This window comes from Bacillus rossius, chromosome 1 (genome assembly GCF_032445375.1).
Source record: "Bacillus rossius redtenbacheri isolate Brsri chromosome 1, Brsri_v3, whole genome shotgun sequence".
NCBI classification, from domain to species: domain Eukaryota; kingdom Metazoa; phylum Arthropoda; class Insecta; order Phasmatodea; family Bacillidae; genus Bacillus; species Bacillus rossius.
Genome location: NC_086330.1, coordinates 331,171,670 through 331,186,811, shown reverse-complemented (window position 1 = coordinate 331,186,811; position 15,142 = coordinate 331,171,670). Strand labels below are relative to the sequence as shown.

The 15,142-nt window shown below is 38.5% G+C and overlaps 1 protein-coding gene across 1 annotated transcript in view; it reads right to left on the bottom strand.

The window, feature by feature from the left end:
• Positions 1-12,180, bottom strand: part of LOC134528047 (malonate--CoA ligase ACSF3, mitochondrial-like) — a 46,240-nt gene extending 34,060 nt beyond the window's left edge. The window contains exon 1 of the mRNA XM_063361248.1: positions 11,938-12,180. The gene's annotated coding sequence lies outside the window, so the exon portion shown is untranslated. The remainder of the gene's footprint in view (positions 1-11,937) is intronic.
• Between the last annotated feature and the right edge of the window lie 2,962 nt (positions 12,181-15,142).

Below are 15,142 nucleotides of genomic sequence, written 5' to 3'. Positions count from 1 at the left end.
ACCGTTTTAATTTTTACGAGCTAAAATATACCTTCAGTCTCCTTACAAGTAAAACATACGGGACTTTCATGGTTGACCTAATGGGGAATATTCTAGAACACTACACCATAAAATGTACCTGATAATATTTTTCTATTTCATTTATTACTGATATTACATTTTATTTATTAAGTATTTTTGTGCAGCCGACCTAACCAACCAACCTTTCACTTTGTTTTCCATACCTTCTACAAAATACTCTCTAATATTAAAATAATGTTGTTTCATGTAGCTATTTTTTTTAATTTTTTTATGTAGCTGACCTAACCAACCTTTTGCTTGGTTTTCAGTACCTTCCAGATATGATAGTAAGTATTTTCGGATAATCAAGTTGGTAACTTATTTTTCCTGTCGATAATTTTTGATTTAATTTTTTTATGTAGCTAACCTAACCTAACCAAATTTTCACTTTGTTTTCAGTATCTTATCAAATCACCTCGGCTCATCTATTTTACAATTAATATTTCCTACACTTACCTCGCATATAAACACCTTTCTTTAAATCATATACTTCCCCTACTTCCGGAATTGAATATTAGAGTTCACCCAAAATTTCTCCTAGTGTGTATAGGTATGTATATGTTGTAATTTCTTTGCATGTTGCATAATTGTTAAATTTAGAGTTGAAATGCTATTTGCAAAAGGAATATACTCATAAAAAAGACATAGCTTGGATGTAAGGTATTTTGTTAGTCGCTAATAACATTTTTATAATTTATGATAGCCTGCTGTTTTTAAAAATCATTTCTGAGAATTAAACTATAAAAGAAATTACCTACATGTGGTTGAAATAGGTAGAAAGCCTCACATTAGAGATCATTCTTCTGTCCTTGAAATTAAGCTGATGTCATGTTTGTACTTGTGACATGTCAACCCTTACAGGCCAATATGTTGTTGAAGACTGATGTTCCACCATGATGACTGGTTACGAAACACAGATAATGTATTTGAAGTTTGACTTGGTAGAAATTTGAGGTTAGCGTGTTAAACGTTTATCCAAACAGTTAAATTAAAGATGAGAAAGTTCAAATGAAGGTTATTATTTCAGTGCTACTCTGAAAGGGAGCTTTGCTGACTACTTTGTATGTACATGCACTATGGAAGGGTTAACATTGACACACATTATCAAGACATCACTCCCAGCCTAGGTTTCCATAGTGATAATACCTTAGTATGTAGTTGTTATTTGGCTGATTTTGTTTGATTCATGAGACCAAATTTGGGTTTCTATATATGGTTGTGTTTTATTGAACATTCCTGTGTTATCATTTGCATCACAGTCACTTTATAATCTTTGCAATAGTAGTTTTTGACCACGTTATTTCAAAAAGGCTAAGTTAATTGCCCTGCAGTTATTGTAAACATGTCAGATACTACATAGTTTTGTGTGTTATTAGTTAGCAATAAAGTTCATTTTGTTTCAGAAATTCTTCCTGATGCCAGAATCCCAAAGCGTAGGAGGATGAATGTTGACCTCGAAATCAAATCACTGCAGCAGAAATTACGGCGAGCCCAGAAAACGGTTTGTAGACAGCGGAGACTAATACGGGCAATTAGGGAAGAAAAATCTGCTTTGGAGGAACAAGTGTCATCATCTAGTGTTGAAAACTTAAAAAAGTGTTTTGATGAAAATAGTTTTTTATTGTCATTGCTTCTCAACAAAAAGAAAAAAGGCAGAAGTCGGCGCTATACTGAATTCGACAGAACTTTTGCTTCCGCTGTTTACTATTGTTCTCCAAAAGCTTACAAATTTTTGCAGAATTTCTTTGGGTTACCAACAGTAAGATCATTACGTTTGTGGCTCCAGGATCTTTCAGTAACTCCTGGTATAAACCCAAACATTTTGAAACTTCTGAAGTTAAAAATGTCACAGTTGCCTGTTGAAGATCGGGTAGTATCTCTAGTATTTGACGAGATGTCATTGAAAGAGAACATTACGTACAATTCTTCTTCTGATGTTTTTGAAGGGTACCCTGATTTGGGAATGGATGTAAGGCATTGTGACTCAACTATAGATCCCCAGCTGTCTTTTGCCAACCAGGCTACCGTGCTGATGCTGCGAGGTTTGCGAAAAAATTTCAAACAAATTCTAGGGTACTACCTTACATCAGGCTCCATGGCATCTGAAACTCTGAAAGAAGTTATTCAACTTGCTGTTCAAAAATTACAGGAAATAGGTGTTGTCGTTAAGGCAGTTGTTTGTGACCAGGCTCCTAACAATTTGAAATTGCATAGAATCCTTGGTGTTTCACCTGATAATCCATACATTGTCTCAAATGGAGAGAAGATATACTTTTTCTTCGATGCACCCCATCTATTGAAATCGGTAAGGAACAATTTAAAAAAATTTGATGCATTGTATAATGGAAAGGTGGCATCTTTTAAACACATTGTGGCATTTTTTGAAAAAGATAAAGTGATGAACCCAAGACTGGCACCTAAGTTAACAACAAAACATATAGAATTGCCACCTTTTTCCCCAATGAGAGTACGTTTAGCTACACAGCTTCTCAGTCATTCGGTCAGTCGTGGCATACTGACACATGTCGCTCTTAACAGCATGGTGAGCACCTCCGTTTTTACAGCACAGTTTATAAGTGACTTTGATTCACTGTTTGATGTTTTCAACTCAGCCCAGAAATGTGATGCAAAATTATTTCGAAGAGCTGTTTCAAACGGCAGTTCACACTGGAAATTTTTGGAAGAAATCGAGGCAAAATTACATAAGTTAACTTTTATAAATTCCAAGAGGTCTGTACCACCATGTGTGAAAGGTTGGATCCTCAACATTTCCTCAATTAAACAGCTGTGGGATGAAGTACACAACAGATTCAACTTCAAATTTTTGTTGACTCGTAGACTCACACAAGACTGCCTGGAGAATATGTTTTCTGTAATAAGGAGCAAAGGTTTCCACAACGTGACACCAGACTGTTCCAAATTTCGGTCAGCTATCAGAAGTGTGATGTGTAATCAGCTATTGATGCCATCCCCTGATGGCAATTGCGAGTTGGATTTCTCCAAATGTGTATTGCTGAAATCTGACTTCAAGAAGCATTGTGCTGGAATCGCTCTTACCAGTCCGGTGAAAATTGAGATAGGTGACGGTAGTGAAGAAGCTGAAGCTGGCATAGACATTTTACAAGAGAATAGTGTTGCATATGTTTCAGGATGGGTATGTAGCAGACTGAAACACGATATTTGTAAAAACCATCTGTCTTCATTGGAGGAATCATTCTCAGCAAGTAACATTCACATTTCTATGAAAAAGTATGACGACACAAATTTCTTGCACCCCACTTCTCATGCATCCATTCTTTCAAACAAAATTCATTCACTTTTCAAGAGTAACTTTACAACATTTCTCAATGAATCCCGTTCGGGTGTTAAATCCAAGTTGAAGGAAATGCTACAAGTAGATGCAGACTGTCCAGTGTGCCTAGATTGCATTAATATATATTCAGACAAATTTTTTAACGTTTTAATAAAGTGTTTCTTGAAAACAACTAACGATAGTGCATCAAGAAGTTTGCAGAAAAAAGAAAACAGAAAAGCAAAGAAAATATTGCACAAATAAAGTTGTGTTTTAGTTGTAAAACATTTTGTTTGCTACCTGCATGGAGATACATGATTGAGTTTTGTGTATCATCCGGCAAGCACGTGTGAAATATGACTGATGGTTTTTACACGCTTTATATTAGCTTCACCTGTATGTTTGTTTGTTTGTATGTTTGTAACCGACTCCCTCGGGTGCGATTTTGACCCACTTTAAACGGCCAGATTTCATTCAAACTTTGTAGATTTATCGAGGACCGATGACAATACACTAATTTGATAAGATTATTCCATTAATCAATTTGCAAAATAAGATTTTTGTCAATTTATATAATTGGTAAAATGAAGTAAAGACGTATTTGTTAAGAAAACAATTTAGCTCATGTGCGAACTCTTTTCTTTCAGTTTGTCTTTGGCGCGATATAAACAAAGCCTACTAAATATTGTGACATTTAATTAAATGAGAAGTGAGAGTGGGTTATGATTATTGTGAACAATATACTTTCTTGAAGAGAATATTATCTATATTTGTAAAAATATGAAGAAAGAAACCTGAAATAAGGGCTTTAAATGTTGTTTCTTTCGTTACATAGAGAAACACAATTACGTCTTTGTTTCATTTTACCAATTAACCAAGAGTGAAACATTATTATAAAACAACATTTTATGCAAATATTTCACGAAACATGGATAAATTGAAGTGTGATTTTGCTGTGAAACTAACAGCAGATGGGAAATCAAACACCATATGCATAACCTCAATAGCTACACCTGATGGGCAGATTTTTGAAATTCCACTCGAACACCAACCTGCAAATCTACACCAAGCAGTTACAAATACTCCAAACTATGCCAAGGTCAGTAACTCATTAAATAAAAGACATCAAACATGGAAAATATGGATAAGTTTGACAGTTGATATATCAAAAACATATTTGGATAGAGAGCAAAACTTACAGTTTAAGGATTTTTACCTGAAAGAAATTGAGGAAATAATTTTTAAAATAAGCCTAAAACAATAATGAATGAAAAATACTAGTATTATTGTGAAAAAAGCGTGGGGCACTTTGCATGGTGTCAATTGTTATAATTATTTTACTGACAGATATGAGTAGAAGGATTATCATTTTGATAATATCTTAAACAGCACCCAACACTTTTTTTTAAAATAAAATACATTTTTTATTTTACACTATTTTTAAATTCAATTTATTAAAATTTATTTTTTTATTTTTAGTTGGATTTCATATAAAAGTGTGTTTTTTAGTTTTTTTAAACTCTTATTTATTTTTTACTTTTTAGTTTTGTTTACTTATAAAAGCGTGTTTTTTTAATTTTTTAAACTGTTATTTGTTCTAATCTACTATTAATTCCATGATAACTATAAGTAGCTGTAATTATTATACAAATTGTTAATGTGTACAGCTGTATTGATAGTCAAATCTCGATTTTAGAAGCCATTCAAAAATTTTAACGTGATCAATATATACAGTGAGACTTAATGTTCAGGGTAGTAATTGAGTGTAAATACGTTGGTTCATGCATTGAGCTGGGTGACTGTGTCTTGGTTAAGTTCTATGTATTGTCCAGCATTCACATCTGACATGTGATACAACAGAAGAAAGCAATAACACTAATATTCCGAAAGAATAGCTCTTGTAGGCCGCTATTAAAAACATTGAAAGTTCTTATTTTGCCCAGTCAATACATCTATTCTATTTTGGCATTTCTTTCTGATTATTTTGAATCATTTCAGGTAAAGTCTTCTCTTCACTCATATTCCACAAGAATGCAAAACTGTATTCACTGTCCGCAAAATAGTCTATCCCAAAAAGGTCCGTATTACACTGCAATAAAAGTGTTTGATAAGCTTTCCCATGATAACAAAGAGCTATGCAGGCACAACAACAAAGCTTCAAAAACCAGCTAAGAGACTGTTTAATAACAAATGCCTTTTATTCTGTGGACAAATTTTTAAATTGTTAAGTGGTGTCTCTTCTTAAAGGAATAACCGATTTATATGTCATTGTGATACTGATTGTAGAGTATAAATACAAGTATTATGTTTTAAAGTAATAATGTATGTATAAATGCAGTGTCATAAACTTTGATCAATTTACTCTTACTTAGATTTGTATAACTATGATGATAATATGGCTATATATATATATATATATATATATATATATATATATATATATATATATATATATATATATATATATATATATATATATATATTTGAAAGTGTATTTTCATTAGCTACTCATATTACATATATTTTGTATTTTGTCTTTCTATGATGTAGATTATTTGTTTACTATTGTTGTAATGTTTTTTGTCTATCCATGTATTTCTTTACTTGTTCTACATCCTTGAGCCATCTTGGAACTCACTGAGGATCTATGTAATGTTTACTTAATATATATATATATATATATTTTTTTTTGATGCCGACCGCCGGTGCTCCCTCTGGTTCGCACAGGCCGTTATGTCACAACACTTACTCTTAAGTGCATCGAACACGCCCGAGCGTGATGGCCGCCGAGTGAGTGTAAGTGCACCGCATCGAACACCGAGTCGATTACAGCGCCCGGCCGGGTGTGGCAATGCGCTAAACTAAATCATTAATTATTCTTTTAAATCAAAAACAACTAAATTAATAACAATTAAAAGATAATTAATTCAAGGGAAATTATGTCCAATTGTTTTATAGTCATATATTGTGAAATATGTCATTTAAGTCCAAAACTGGTCGGAGCTGTTTTCCCGCGCTGCACGTGTCGAGGCGCAAGGCCGCAGGGCAGTCTCGCGCTCAGTTACCGTCGGGAGCTCGCAGGGGTCGGACGCTCCGCGAACGCAGAGCCATCAACTTTCGCACTACATCCAAGTCTCAGCAATAGTGTAAGTTCTTATAATCCTTTTACCAGCTCTGCGCCGACCCCACTCAGTCGCACGATATTTCGTGCGACTCGTTAACTAATTAATTTTATCCCCCCAGGGAGCTTTGCATTTATTACGTAATTTCATGTCCAGAGATTAAGGACAGCGTAATTGAGTTACGCAGTTTCGGCTTCAAAGCCAATTGTTATCGTCGAAGACTCTTAGCAACGTGTGTCGAGTTCTTACTCGTTAACTTACGCCTCTTAACTTTCATCGTCTGTAAATGTGTAACTTGTAATGTGCAATCTAACCGAGTAATTTCTAATTAGAAAGTGACTGTAACATGTGTGTTTCCAGCTTACCGGGTTTATGTACTTTTCGGGACTTTAATATTTCGCCACAGGTTAGATTGCAAATAACTTTGGAACATTCGTTTGTATGTGCCGTTCTCCATGTTAAAGTAAATGTCTGCATAAGTTGTTGCAGCACAGTAGCTCCGCGACTATCCGCCGCATCTTTCACGTTGATAATCGGCCACTGTATAAGTCCGTATATACCACTTTGCAACCTATCCTGGTCGCGCGTACCGTTAACACATAGAGACACGCGTGTCGCAGCGGTCAGACAACAGACGCGGCCAGTACCTGGACCAATAAGTGTATCGGTTCTGAATAAAGTGCAGTGTCGTGTCAATTCGTTTACCAGTTATTTACAAGGCGTCCTGGGTGGCCTGAACAGCCCAGGTAGGTTTCGAATCGTGACGCGCTCTTGCCTGCAGCCACGAGGCCGAACCCCCGTTAAAACCCCTGAGATATTTTCCAACGTTAATATTTACTTAAAAACTTAGACAGGCAGCGGGAGTGGCGTCTATATATATATATATATATATATATATATATATATATATATATATATATACATATATACATATATATATATACACACACACACACACATACACACTCTTAGTGCTGGTACATGCATACAGTATTGTATTGTAACACCCAAAATCCTGGCTGCTTGTGTAACATGGCATGCATCCAAGTGGTAAACTTTTTACTAGAAGACACTAATTAACACAATCAGTGGTGGATTCAGGGTGGGGAAGCTTCTTCATTCACAAATTGTGCTGCTGTAAAGAATGAGTTGAAAGAGAAAAAATATATAAAATAGAAACAAAGTTATCATTTTCTTTCTGTAAGTTATTTGATTTGTTTACTTACCCAAGATTTTTAACATGCTCTTAGACGATTTTTTTACGTTCATATTGTGGCTTGCCAGTGTTCACGGCTTTTTGTGTTATACAGAGAGTCAAGCCTCGAGGTGCCACCCATGCCTATTGTTCTTGGTCCTGATGATGAGGTCCAATTCTGTCTCTTACACGAACACATTCCTTTACAAAACGGAGTCAGCCAAAGGCAGGTGAAATTTTTGTGACTTTAATTTCAACTTTGTTAACAACTTGCATGGCTGATCCTGTAATTAAAGTGTTATTCATGTAAGTTGTGTTTGTATTTTACGATTCGTTATTTGAAATAAAATAAAAAGATGTTCTTCCTTTTTCATTTGAGAGTTTTATTGTCCGAAAGACGAAACAACCGCATCCAAAACTACATATTTCGTGAGAAGCCGCCGAACGCGCCCTCCTGGTGCAGCGATCGACAGACAACAGGTGAGATATTGACACTGTGTCCTTCACGCAGGGAGGGCAGTCACATGACCTCACTGACCAATCACACACCCGCTTCATTCACACTACACATCCCAAGCCAATAAGAATACATGACACACCTTGAAAACAGTTTTCTACACACAGAGCCAGGGACTTTACATCCTCGTTCTTTCTCCCACACCGTGAGACAGTAATGATCACTCAGTTCCCACGACCAGTGGGAAATCCCAGCTTTTGTCTCTGTTGGCAGGGAATCACTGTTTCGTTCTCACTCGCACTTACAGGCCTCTTATGCCTCTCTCTAATACATCCCACACCTAATCTATTGTTTTATAACATTATGTAACAGCGATCATAATACAAATTACTTTACAAAATTCAACTTATTGAGAAAAACTTGAAAAAGTAGGCCAAAACAGGCAAAAATCTAGTACAGCGACTTATTTGTGAATGATTACCTAAAAAATAGTAATGATTAAAAATGTCTGTTAAAATACAAAGTACCTTCTTAAAACATACAGCAAGTGCAAATATCAACCCTTAAATACATAAAACGGTAAAATATTCTTAGAGACTTTTTTTAAAGAAATGTTTACATTCATGAAAATAGTTTAAAAGAAAAATATTTAGGTAGGAGGGCAGGGGTCTTGCAATGTTACAATTTTGAAAGTTTACTTCTGAGAATTGCCTATGCAAACAGCATTGCACACACACTTTTTCCAGGAAGCCAGGTAATACTGAAGGTCAACATCTTTCTCAGAAGAGAACTGTCAAAATTTGGAAAACTTTCTTTTTGATTGTGTCGGTCACCTTTACATGTGATCAGGATTGTACTTGCATATGTGTTCAAAGGACACACCTAGAAAAAAGTGTTGGAAGGTAGCTGCTGTCTAACACTATGAAAACAGCCATTTTACTAACATTTTTAGCACCTAAGTAATGGACACAAGAAAACTTTGGCAGTCGTATCTCTATGTGCCATAAATCATTCGCCATGAAATATATTTTGGAAGAAACAACTTTGATAGCTAATTATTATGAATTTTTTCATCTATTTATTAATTTAGTATTTTAAGTTTAGCAAAATGGTTGTTTTTTTGGGGGATAAACAACAGGTCTTATTTCGTAACAATATAGTAATCACATGCCCCACGAATGAGTTAAAATATAAATTCTTTTTACACTTCGGTTATGTATTGACTGGAGTTTCCTTGTATTTGACGTGGTTATGTGGCTACATAATAATGATTTATTGAAGTAATGTACCTGTTTATACAGACAGAAAAAGGAAATAATCATTAACATTTCATGTGGCCTGGATTACAGTTGCAAAATTGCCCTTTTGTAATGATCAAGGTCAATTGAAACCGCAGGCTGGTTCGTAACCGACATGCAATGTTTCAAAAAAAAAAAAATTGTGGGGCCTATATAAGTTATGCGACATGCTAAACCTCCTACTGTCCCAATGCCAGCCGTATTGTAGCAGGACCCTCAAAAATTCCAAAACTTTGGAGGATGGTGGAGAGAAAATGGAGCAGCTAGGATGCACCTTATACCACACTTGGAGCATGTGACCCCTACAACACGCACCAACTCCCACCTTTCCACAATACATTGCCTTGGCTTAGGAGCTTTCAGAATATAAATATTTGGAGGGTGGAGGGGGCAAATGGGGGGAGGGGGGTGAGAAAACCCCAACCATACTTGGAGCATGTTACCCCCTATGTAATGCACTAACTCCCACCTCTCCACGATTCATTGCCTTCGCGTAGGAGCCTCCTGAAAATCAAAAATTGGGGTGAAAAGGGGGGAAGGGGGATGCTGCCCCCCCCCCCCGACTTCACGCATGGTCCCCACTATAATATGAACCCTCCCCAACCTTCGTATAATGAGCGGTTTGGGACGAGACCTCCGGAAATGGAAAACTTTCGTTTCTGATTTCTTATCTGCATTTAACAGTTTCAAGCAGTAATGTTTTCACCTGACGTACTTAATTACAACTCTCATAGTAATGTACGTAATTGAGCATTATATTACCATCGATAATACTTCGAGTTTCAAATCTAAAAGACCAAAACCCTACCTAGACAGTGCATGCTGCCAAATGTAAATTTGAATTTCGCGGGCATTCTTCAGTTCATGCCGCTAGAGGCGCTGCAGTAGCGTGTCTCGCACGCCATCCATTGAAAACGATCAGACTTTCTCATATTGTCCTATATCATATTTGCTAATGCATCATAAATCAGTCATGCTGGGTTTCCAATTGAACCAGTGATCCCAGCCATGCCATTATGTTGACTCTGTGAGGCAGAAAAGGGCAAGGGATAATAGAAAAAGAAGAAGTTAGGGGATGGGAGATAAAATGGGTTGAAACTGTCCACCAATCAAATATAACAGATATTTGAAAAACATTTGCATCTATGTCAAGACAGTGAAAAAGTGGAATGAATGGGGTGTATATGGTGAAAGTTTCTTGGGGCAGCTATATGTGTTATGATGAAAAACATGGGGGTGAGATAAGTGCAGAGGTGTGATGCATTAGATGGTGAGAGAAGAACAAAATCTGCAGGACTTATACAAGCTAGAGTGATGAATAAGGGGAACAAAATGTTGATCAATGTATCCAAGACAAAAATAGTGAGGTGAGATAAAGGAGGCAGAGGGGTATCAACATATAGGGGTGTCATAGGTGTCTAGGATGGGGACAATGGCTGTACAAAGTAGTGAAGAAAGGGCCAAGGGCTAGGCAGGGTGCGAAAGGGATGAGCAGACCAGTAAAGGAAAAATTACTACACAAAGTGGAGTTGCAACACATTCCTAGGAATAGAGGTGTTAGGGAATACAGTACAAACAAGGGTAGCCTAGCCAGATGGGTATAGAGGATGTGGAGAAGAGATGAATGATGGGAAGAGTAGACTCAATGCTATCAGAAATGGTTAGGCACCTGGCATAGGGCACATTTCAGAAGATAAGATGTCCAGAGAGACTAGCAAGGATGTTTAAGGATATGAAGCATGACGAAGGAATAAAAGATTAAACTGCATAATAAGCTATCAAAAGGGTTTTACAAACAAGAGGGGGAGGGACTATGAGTGAGGGTTCAGAAGAAGGATGAGGAGGAAAAAGCACTCTTTTCTGGTGAAGACAGTGAGGGCTTCAAATGAGTTGAATGGTTGAATGTTGTAACTTGGGGGAGCGAGACCATTAAGACGAAGTTGCATGCTAAGGTATAGGTTTTGGAGAGGTGGGGGGTTAGAGGCTCCTTGACCCCAGACAGTAACCCAATCGCAAGATGGATACCCAATAGATAAAAAAATATTGTGATTTTGGAGTACAGTAACCAAAAGGAGTAGAATAGAAGAATAATTATTGTAATGTTTTTCTAAACAAAAAATTACTGCTAGCATGTTTAAATTAAACAAATATAAAAAAACTAGTTAACTAAGGGTAAAAATATACTTACATAAAAATTTCTAGAATTCCTATAAACATCAAAAGAACAGCTGCTTATATATAAAAACAAGCTACTCTGCAATCTAGTAATTCCAACCTACAAATAATACAAAAAATCTGTCTAACACACCATAAATTATAGCTTAAGTTACCAGTACCCTTTACGAGCTGCAACAGAAAATAGAAAAACCTTCAAAATCGTAGTCAAGGATGTCTAATATTACTAACACACATTTCCTGCACCAATGGCATTGACAATCATATCTTAAGGTCAAGTCCACATTCCAATAAATAAGCATTACAGTATTTTGCAAGGCAGTTATGTATAAATTTACCTATAATTTCTTCACCGATGGACTTTTGTGGCGTCATGTTCACTTCACATGATTTAATTTTCTTGCAAAAATCAGACAAAATTTAATGAAACGTTTCAAGTAATAAAAAATTCTCGATTACCAAATTCGCCGTAACTGATGAAACCATTGGTACCAACTAACTAAATTGTTATTTTCTTAAACAAAAACTTTCTCTAACAGGAAATTTTATTTTAACTTTTGGGATTCGGTATCAACGAGCTCGGTATCAACACCTATAATAACAGTTAGCATACAGTAATGTTTAAAATAATTTATAAGTAATGAAAAAAACTAATTTTTGGATTTGTGTCATTACGTGTAGTGCATATGGTGTAGTGATAGTGAGTTACAGGTGAAAGTAAAAAAGTAAGAAGTTAAAAGAATGAGATAAGAGACAAGAAAAAAAGTAGTATGAAGTTGGAGGAAAAACTGCGAAAATGGAAAAATAAAGAGGGCGAAATATAGTGACGCCGACCGCCAATACTCCTCTATGTCGCATAGACCGCTATGCCTCATCAACGTCTCGCAAAGGCGTGTGCACCGAACGCGCTCGTGCGCGCAGCAAAGTGTAGTTCGTGCGACGAGGCGAACGCCTGGCGACGAATGCTATGCCGGCGGAAGGATCCGGCTGGGTGTGGCATATCCCTCCGCCGCACTACAACAAATAATTTTAAGTATATTTTTCCACAGGTTTTTATTAAACATTATTTTTCATCAATTAATATTTCAGTCCTTGCAAAATCATGTTTCACTGTGCGATTTGTCCCGAACCTGGCCGGTTCAGTTTCTCGCGAAATTCACACATTTCCGCGGGAGGACTGGCGGGGGGGGGGGGGGGGGTCGCGCGCGGCGAAACCAAGAGTGTCCTTCAGGAGCTCCGACAGGCCGGCAGCCTGCGCGCAACGCGGAACCATCAACCTTTGCTTTCACCGACATGTAGTTTTCAATAGTGTAATATCTTCTTAAACTTTTACGTACAGTTCCGCGGTCGGCCTCAATTTACCATGAGGTATTTAACTTAATTAAATCAGTGCTCCAAGATGAGTGTTCTACGTAATACGTAAGTACTGTGGGAAGTCTACGAGACTTTACGTCGGCGCTTAACGCCCCAACTTAGCTTACCGGCTACTTAGTTTTGGCCCGCACGGGGCAACCAGCAGGCGACACGTGCCACCGAACGTACTAACGAATCAGTCCCTGGGACACATCTAGGTATCACGTAGAGTCGCCGGAGACACAGGCCTACCTGCCACTAGCCCAGTTTATTAAGTGTTAGATAATATTGAGTGTTTTGTTCGTCTAGATATCGTTCGTCATGTTAGAGTGTATTTTGTAACCGCAGGACCACGTGTATAAGTCCGCCCCTCACGCGCATTAAATTCATGAGCCGCCACTGAGGAAGTGAGCTGCGCGTGTGACTAGTCGCGTCGGGAAAACCATTACGGCCAGAACGGGCAGCATCATGTATAGGGCTGTGCCATGATAAATTCATCAAATATCTTCCAGGAACTTTGTGATATTCTTCAGGCGTCCCGAGTGGCCATAATAGCTCGGGAGGCCCTACTGCGTTAACCCCTACCTCTAGCCACAAGGCCGAACCCTCCCTGAGATCTCGAACCCAAGCAATAAATACATAAAAATAGTAAGAGGTTGACGCCGCCGTCAGTGCTCCCTCTGAGAGCACAGGCCGTTATGTGTCCTCAACACCTAATCAGTGCCGCGCCTCGAACGCGCCCGTGCGTGCAATGTAGTGCAGTGCCCCGAACGGCGTGACGTCAGTCACGGCCCCCTACGTGTGCAAAGCGCCCGGCCTGGTGTGGGACTGCGCAACTAAATAATTTGTCCATGCATTCGATAAAACAAGCAAAAACTAATACTTGTAAAATAACTAATAATTAATGTTAATTCAATAATCATTTTGTAAACTGGTATCAATCACAAAACTGGCCAAAATCATCTTACCGCGCTCCGCAGTTTCCCACGGAATTTCCCCCCTCCCTGGCCAAGGTGGCCAGGGAGGTTAGTCAGTCGTCATCGGTGACTCGCCAGGGCCGGCAGCCCCGCGCACGGGAAGCACCCACCTTTCGCGACAATTCATCATTAACTACAATAGGTAATTATAGTCAAACCGTTTCAACAGCTTCCCGGTCGGCCCTAACCGGCCGTATGAGATTTCGTACGGTCTTTAAATATAATGTGTGGCTCGCCACCGAGCCTTTCATGTGATATGTAAGTTAAATAGGCGACCCGCCGTGGCGCCTGCACCTCACGCTATCAAAAAATCCCACGGGGAATTAGTTCATCGCCCACGCGGGGCGGCACTGCGCCAAACGCGAGAATAAGTTTACGGACAATTCATCAACTGGGACGTGCGACGGTCAAGGACGTGATATCCCGCCGGATTCCGCCGTGCCCGTACCCAGCCTAACGTAGCCCTCGCCACCACGGGGAGTAGCCGCCATTGTGTGACCACCTGAGTGGGACACCCGGACCTGGTCCGAACCCGGGACTAGCCCTAGTGACTTTAGTGTATTGCTTCTGTGTTAGTAACTTTGTGTAACCCACCGTAAGCGTACTTCATATCACGCACCGCCCAGACTCTCTCGGGCGCAGAACCAGGCTTGCCGCTCACCTGAGCATTCATCTCGCCTCTCGCCGAGTAACTACCCCTCTTAATGTACTAGCCGCCGGGCCACTGAGCGACCGTAACGAGTACCGCCAAGAGAGGGTGGTGTAGGTGGAGCATAGGTCGACGATGAAGCGGCCAGTTGCGTGAGAGTGTCAAGTGTAACGTGTGCGACGGAATAAACCAGTTAAAAGTACGTGTGTGTTTTTACTAATACGGCGTCCTGGGAGGCCATAACAGCCCGGGGAGCCCTTTGCCGACACGTCCCTGCCTGCAGCCACGAGGCCAGGAACCCCGCCCTTGAGATAAAAATTAATCAAAACATTTCTAATTCACGTAAATTCAAATCAGGCAGCGGGGACGGCGTCAAAGTAGCGGGGACGGCGTCAATAGAATGGGCGAATCAAAGCTAGATCTCAAATAATTAATATCGATACTTTACTTATGAAAAGTATCAGAAGTAAAAATAGTACTTATAAAAGCATCGAAAGAAATATATCGATAACTCAAGGAATGGACACAAATCTATAGAATTTTCAAAAGTTAATTAAAATAAAG